At 41.2% G+C, this 7,736-nt stretch overlaps 1 non-coding gene across 1 annotated transcript; it reads right to left on the reverse strand.

Moving 5' to 3' along the window:
• Positions 1–6,870: 6,870 nt before the first annotated feature.
• Positions 6,871–6,977, reverse strand: LOC147005289 (U6 spliceosomal RNA). The gene has a single exon (XR_015047063.1). It is a non-coding gene; the product is annotated as a U6 spliceosomal RNA (small nuclear RNA).
• Positions 6,978–7,736: the final 759 nt, after the last annotated feature.

Consider the following 7,736-nt stretch of genomic DNA (forward strand, 5'->3'; position numbering starts at 1 on the left):
TTAGGGAAATGGATGCATCTGGAGGGCATCACCCTGAGTGAGGTAACCCAGTCACAAAAGAACTCACTTGATATGAATTCACTGATTTGCAAATATTAGCCTGGAAACTTAAAATATCCAAGATATAATTTGCAAAACACAAGAAAATAAAAAAAGGAAGACCAAAGCGTGGATACTTCATTTCTCCTTAGAATTGGGAACAAAATATCCATGGAAGGAGTTACAGAGTCAAAGTTTGGAGCTGAGACAAAAGGATGGACCATCCAGAGATTGCCTTGTTGCCTGGTAATACATCCCATAATAGCCACCAAACGCAGACACTATTGCATCTACCAACAAGATTTTGCTGTAAGGACCCTGATATAGCTGTCTCTTGTGAGGATTTGCCAGTACCTGGCAAATACAGAAGTGGATGCTCACAGTCATCTATTGGATGGAATACAGGGCCCCCAATGGAGGAGCTAGAGAAAGTACCCAAGGAGCTGAAGGGGTCTGCAACCCTATAGGTGGAACAACAATATGAACTAACCAGTATTCCCAGAGCTCTTGTCTCTAGCTGCATATATATCAGAAGATGGCCTAGTTGGCCATCATTGGGAAGAGAGCCCCCTTTGTACTGCAAACTTTATATGCCCCGATACAGGGGAACTCCAGGGCCATGAAGTGGGAGTAGGTGAGTAAGGGAGCAGGGTGGGGGGGAGGGTATAGGGTACTTTTGGGTTAGCATTTGAAATGTAAATGAAGAAAATATCTAATAAAAAATTGGAAAAAAAGAGAAAAGATACCACAAATTGTAATGAAAAGAAAATCCTTCTGATGAAAAAAAAAAAAAAAAAAAAAAGACGGGGTATCATTGTAAGTCAGGCTGTTCTGTAAGTCACTTGATAGACCAGGGTGAAGATCTTCCTACTTCTTCCTCCCCTGTGCTGGGATTACACTTGTGTAGCACCACACCTGGCTCTGTCTCAAGACTCTTTAAATGGCTGTTTCTTTTCTTAGGAGAGACAGAGAGGGTGGGGATTGAGATGGAAGAGAAGGTAAGGAAGATCTCAGAGGAGTTGGGGGAGGAGAAGCCATAGTCATAAAACATAGTATGACAAAAATATTTTCAGTAAAGGAAAAGCAAAGGAAAGGGGCTAGAGATATGAGTGAGCAGTTAAGACCACTGGCTGCTCTAAGAGACTACTCAGGCACATTTCCCAACATTCTCCTGACAGCTCCTATGTGCTGTACTCCCAGTGCTCTTAACTGTGGAACCATCTGTTCAACCTGCATTTGGAAAATCTAAAGAAGGGTCAGCTTAGCACATTGTCTACAGATGATGCCACCAAGATAGTAGCTAGACATGGCAAAGGCTCATACTACACAAGGAGGCAGAGACAGTGTCTTCCTTAGTTTGGGTGTAAACTGGGTTATAGATGGAAACTGTTTCACCTAGCCAGCCTTGGAAAATGGGATCTGGGGTTCAATATAGGAAAGGATTTCAATATCCTGACTTAATAAGTGAGATAGTACAATTTAAGAACTTCTGAAGTTGAGAGTTGTAGCACCCTATTGCAAGAGAGAGGAAGCAATATGGAGAAGGCCAGTGGTTCCTTATGGTGAGCCCCAGTCTTATATACAGTTTGTTCCCAAACTTGTAGCCGACAAGACTTTCCAAGATCTGCCCTGGACTGAAGGCAACTGATCCTTGTTCTGTACTGTCACAGGGATCTGCTGTGGTTGATGCTGCCTCCCTGGAAGTAGTAATACTCAAGTGATCCCTGATTTTACTCTCTAGGCACATCTGGCAGAGAGCTTCTAGATTTGCAATGGTTGATGACCCACCCTAGATGTGGCCAGTGTCCTATGAAAGCCCAATTTCTGGAGAAAATAAAATGGAAAAGCCAAGCTCAACAGTTCCTTTGGATTCTAAGTCTATAGTCTCTGGCCTCTGCATGTTGAGTGCAACTGCCAAGCAGGGAAGAAAGTTGCTGCTCCTGGCTTGGGCAAAAAGCTGGTTTTGCTCTAATGCTCACAAGTGTTCATTCCCAGATTTACTGTGGAGGCTCAGGGTTAACAATAGAAAGAAAGTGTGTGGGGTAGGAAGATGTGAATGGCTAAACACTAAGGGTACAACTGTGAATCAGCTACTATACCTGCATAGGTAGTAGAGGGCAGCAAGCAACCAGAATCAGATCAAATGACCACTTACAAATGGTAGCTTTCATTATTAAAAATGATTCATTTGGGGAGCTTGTAATCTCAAGACATAGACCAGCAAGGGGCTGGAAGGTTCAAGGCCAAAGAATAGGACTTATTAGCAGGATCTCAGCCTCAGCCAAGTCCAGAGGAAACCCTCAACTAAAGACAGAAGTCACAAAAACAAACAAACAAACAAACAAACAACAAAACCTGCCAGGCTCTCCATCCTTCTACTCTTTTGAGCGTGGAACAGAAGATGAAAGGCACCTGGGCAGTGCTCCTAGCATCATTCTGAAACCATTTCTCCCCAAACTGCAGAATCTACCGTGCTCCATCATTTACATGGAATTCCCCAAGGACACCTTGAAGAAACACCTCAAATGGACACAGGTCAATCACAGAAAAGCTCTGGGAAACAGCTTTCAGCAATATAACAGGATCAGAGATCTATCCCCTCCCACTGAGCACAAAGCCTGGACCTAAAAGAAGTCCTTTTCCCACCAGTGGGTATGTAGACAAAAGCCTCCATGCCCTTTTTTTTTTTAATTTTTAACATTTTTATTACATATTTTCCTCAGTTACATTTCCAATGCTATCCCAAAAGTCCCCCATAGCGCCCCCCAATTCCCTACCCACCCATTCCCATTCTTTTGGCCCTGGCATTCCCCTATATTGGGGCATATAAAGTTTGCAAGTCCAATGGGCCTCTCTTTCCAATGATGGCCAACTAGGCCATCTTTCGATACATATACAGCTAGAGACAAGAGCTCCGGGGTTCTGGTTAGTACATCATGTTGTTCCAACAATAGGGTGGCAGATCCCTTTAGCTCCTTGGGTACTTTCTCTAGCTTCTCCATTGGGAGCCCTGTGATACATCCAATAGCTGACTGTGAACATCCACTCCTGTGTTTGCTAGGCCCCGGCATCGTCTCACAAGAGACAGCTATATTTGGGTCCTTTCAGCAAAATCTTGCTAGTGTATGCAATGGTGTCAGCGTTTAGAAGCTGCTTATGGGATGGATCCCTGGATACGGCAGTCTCTAAATGGTCCATCCTTTCATCACAGCTACAAACTTTGTCTCTGTAACTCCTTCCCTGGGTGTTTTGTTCCCAATTCTAAGAAGGGGCACAGTGTCCACACTTTGGTCTTCATTCTTCTTGAGTTTCATGCGTTTAGTAAATTGTATCTTATATCTTGGGTATCCTAAGTTTTGGGCTAATATCCACTTATCAGTGAATACATATTGTGTGAGTTCTTTTGTGATTGTGTTACTTCACTCAAGATGATGCCCTCCAGGTCCACCCATTTGGCTAGGAATTTCATAAATTCATTCTTTTTAATAGCTGAGTAGTGCTCCATTGTGTAAATGTACCATAATTTCTGTATCCATTCCTGTTGAGGGACATCTGGGTTCTTTCCAGCTTCTGGCTATTATAAATAGGGCTGCTATGAACATAGGGGAGCATGTGTCCTTTTTACCGGTTGGGACATCTTCTGGATATATGCCCAGGAGAGGTATTGCTGGATCCTCCAGTAGTACTATGTCCAATTTTCTGAGGAACCGCCAGACTGATTTCCAGAGTGGTTGTACAAGCTTGCAATCCCACCAACAATGGAGGAGTGTTCCTCTTTCTCCACATCCTCGCCAGCATCTGCTGTCACCTGAATTTTTGATCTTAGCCATTCTGAGGTAGAATCTGAGGGTTGTTTTGATTTGCATTTCCCTGATGATTAAGGATGTTGAACATTTTTTCAGGTGCTTCTCTGCCATTCAGTATTCCTCAGGTGAGAATTCTTTGTTCAATTCTGAGCCCCATTTTTTAATGGGGTTATTTGACTTTCTGGAGTCGACCTTCTTTAGTTCTTTATAAATATTGGATATTAGTCCCTTATCTGATTTAGGATAGGTGAAGATCCTTTCCCAATCTGTTGGTGGTTTTTTTGTCTTATTGATGGTGTCTTTAGCCTTGCAGAAGCTTTGCAGTTTCATGAAGTCCCACTTCTCAATTCTCCATCTTACAGCACAAGCCATTGCTGTTCTATTCAAGAATTTTTCCCCTGTGCCCATATCTTCAAGGCTTTTCCCCACTTTCTCCTCTATAAGTTTCAGTGTCTCTGGTTTTATGTGAAGTTCCTTGATCCACTTAGACTTGACCTTAGTACAAGGAGATAGGAATGGATCGATTCGCATTCTTCTATATGTTAACAACCAGTTGTGCCAGCACCATTTGTTGAAAATGCTGTCTTTCTTCCACTGGATGGTTTTAGCTCCCTTGTCGAAGATCAAGTGACCATAGGTGTGTGGGTTCATTTCTGGGTCTTCAATTCTATTCCATTGGTCTATTTGTCTGTCACTATACCAGTACCATGCAGTTTTTATCACAATTGCTCTGTAGTAGAGCTTTAGTTCCAGCATGGTGATTCCACCAAAGGTTCTTTTATCCTTGAGAAGAGTTTTTGCTATCCTAGGTTTTTTGTTATTCCAGATGAATTTGCAGATTGACCTTTCTAATTCGTTGAAGAATTGAGTTGGAATTTTGATGGGGATTGCATTGAATCTGTAGATTGCTTTTGGCAAGATAGCCATTTTTACAATGTTGATCCTGCCAATCCATGAGCATGGGAGATCTTTCCATCTTCTGAGATCTTCTATAATTTCTTTCTTCAGAGACTTGAAGTTTTTATTATACAGATCTTTCACTTCCTTAGTTAGAGTCATGCCAAGATATTTTATATTATTTGTGACTATTGAGAAGGGTGTTGTTTCCCTAATTTCTTTCTCAGCCTGTTTATTCTTTGTGTAGAGAAAGGCTATTGATTTGTTTGAGTTAATTTTATATCCAGCTACTTCACCGAAGCTCTTTATCAGGTTTAGGAGTTCTCTGGTGGAATTTTTAGGGTCACTTATATATACTATCATATCATCTGCAAAAAGTGATATTTTGACTTCATCTTTTCCAATTTGTATCCCTTTGATCTCCTTTTGTTGTCGAATTGCTCTGGCTAGGACTTCAAGTACAATGTTGAATAGGTATGGGGAAAGTGGACAGCCTTGTCTAGTCCCTGATTTTAGAGGGATTGCTTCAAGTTTCTCACCATTTACTTTGATGTTGGCTTCTGGTTTGCTGTAGATTGCTTTTATCATGTTTAGGTATGGGCCTTGAATTCCTGATCTTTCCAAGACTTTTATCATGAATGGGTGTTGGATCTTGTCAAATGCTATTTCCACATCTAAGGAGATGACCATGTGGTTTTTGTCTTTGAGTTTGTTTATATACTGGATTACGTTGATGGATTTCCGTATATTGAACCATCCCTGCATCCCTGGGATGAAACCTACTTGGTCAGGATGGATGATTGTTTTGATGTGTTCTTGGATTCGGTTAGCAAGAACTTTATTGAGGATTTTTGCATCAATATTCATAAGGGATATTGGTCTGAAGTTTTCTATCTTTGTTGGGTCTTTTTGTGGTTTAGGTATCAGAGTAATTGTGGCTTCATAGAATGAGTTGGGTAGAGTACCTTCTGTTTCTATTTTGTGGAATAGTTTGTGAAGAACTGGGATTAGATCTTCTTTGAAGGTCTGATAGAACTCTGCACTAAACCCATCTGGTCCTGGGCTTTTTTTGGTTGGGAAACTATTAATGACTGCTTCTATTTCTTTGGGGGATATAGGGCTGTTTAGATCATTAACCTGATCTTGATTCAACTTTGGTACCTGGTATCTGTCTAGGAACTTGTCCATATCATCCAGGTTCTCCAGTTTGGTTGAGTATAGCCTTTGTTAGAAGGATCTGATGGTGTTTTGGATGTCTTCAGGATCTGTTGTTATGTCTCCTTTTTCATTTCTGATTTTGTTAATTAGGATGCTTTCCCTGTGCCCTCTAATGAGTCTGGCTAAGGTTTTATCTATCTTGTTGATTTTCTCAAGAACCAGCTCCTTGATTGGTTGATTCTTTGAATAGTTCTTCTTGTTTCCACTTGGTTGATTTTGCCCCTGAGTTTGATTATTTCCTGCCGTCTACTCCTCTTGGGTGAATTTGCTTCCTTTTGTTCTAGTGCTTTTAGGTATGTTGTCAAGCTGCTAATGTGTGCTCTCTCTAGTGTCCTTTTGGAGGCACTCAGAGCTATGAGTTTTCCTCTTAGAAATGCTTTCATTGCGTCCCATAAGTTTGGGTATGTTGTGGCTTCATTTTCATTGAACTCTAAAAAGTCCTTAATTTCTTTCTTTATTCCTTCCTTGACCAAGGTATCATTGAGAAGAGTGTTGTTCAGTTTCCACGTGAAGGTTGGCTTTCTATTATTTATTTTGTTATTGAAGATCAGCCTTAGTCCATGGTGATCTGATAGGATGCATGGGACAATTTCAATATTTTTGTATCTGTTGAGGCCTGTTTTGTGACCAATTATGTGGTCAGTTTTTGAGAAGGTACCATGAGGTGCTGAAAAGAAGGTATATCCTTTTGTTTTAGGATAGAATGTTCTGTAGATATCTGCCAGATCCCTTTGATTCATAATTTCTGTTAGTTTCACTGTGTCCCTGTTTAGTTTCTGTTTCCATGATCTGTCCATTGGTGAAAGTGGTGTGTTGAAGTCTCCCACTAGTATTATATGAGGTGCAATGTGTGCTTTGAGATTTACTAAAGTTTCTTTAATGAATGTGGCTGCCTTTGTATTTGGAGCATAAAAATATGGAATGCTTCACGAATTTGTGTGTCATCCTTGAGCAGGGGCCTTGCTAATCTTCTCTGTATCGTTCCAAATTTAGTATATGTGCTGCAGAAGTGAGCAGCCTCCATGCCCTTTGAGGCTTGAAATTTTTCATGCATGCTAAAAAGTGAGTCATTGTCTATATCTGGCCAGAGGTACTGGTGGCTCTTCCATTAATAACTGTGGTGCCTAATAACTTGTCAAGGTCAATGCTAGACCCTATGTTCCCCAATTTCCTGCTCATGAGCCCCATCCAGCTCAAAGTCTACTTTGTCTTGATCTCATTTTACCCTGAAAATCTTTCTTTCCACTACTGATTTGTCTTTACTTTTCTCAGGAGACATTTATAGCTCTTCATAGAAAGCCCTTTTCTCTTGAACCAAGGACTTTGGAATCTTTACTGTGGCTATTTTCACTCATGAAAATTCAGGACAAGTGGCTGAGCTGCCTATGTAACACCAGCTCCCACTGTTAGTATTTGGTTGGGTAAGACAGAATTTCGTTATGTAGTCTAGGCTAGACTCAGTTTGTAGCTATCCTTCATCAGTCCCCTGACGCTTGCGCCACCACACTGGATCATCTCTCATCCTGTTCTGTATGTGATGACTGCCTTAGTTCATTTGTGTATCGCGGACCATGCATGTAAAGGTAGAGGACTGGAACCTGATAAATTTCTCTCATTTTTTTCCTGTGGGCCCTATTATTGGATCTTGCACCATGGAAAAATGAAAGAACAGTAGGTGTTTGTCCTAGCACAATGTCTGTCTGTCTGTCTGTCTGTCTGTCCTCATACTGGGTGTTGGGGTCCTAGGTATTGCTTAATATTTCTATATAGTGAGAT

This window comes from Mus caroli, unplaced genomic scaffold (genome assembly GCF_978045245.1).
Source record: "Mus caroli unplaced genomic scaffold, Mus_caroli_1 scaffold_4, whole genome shotgun sequence".
NCBI lineage: Eukaryota > Metazoa > Chordata > Mammalia > Rodentia > Muridae > Mus > Mus caroli.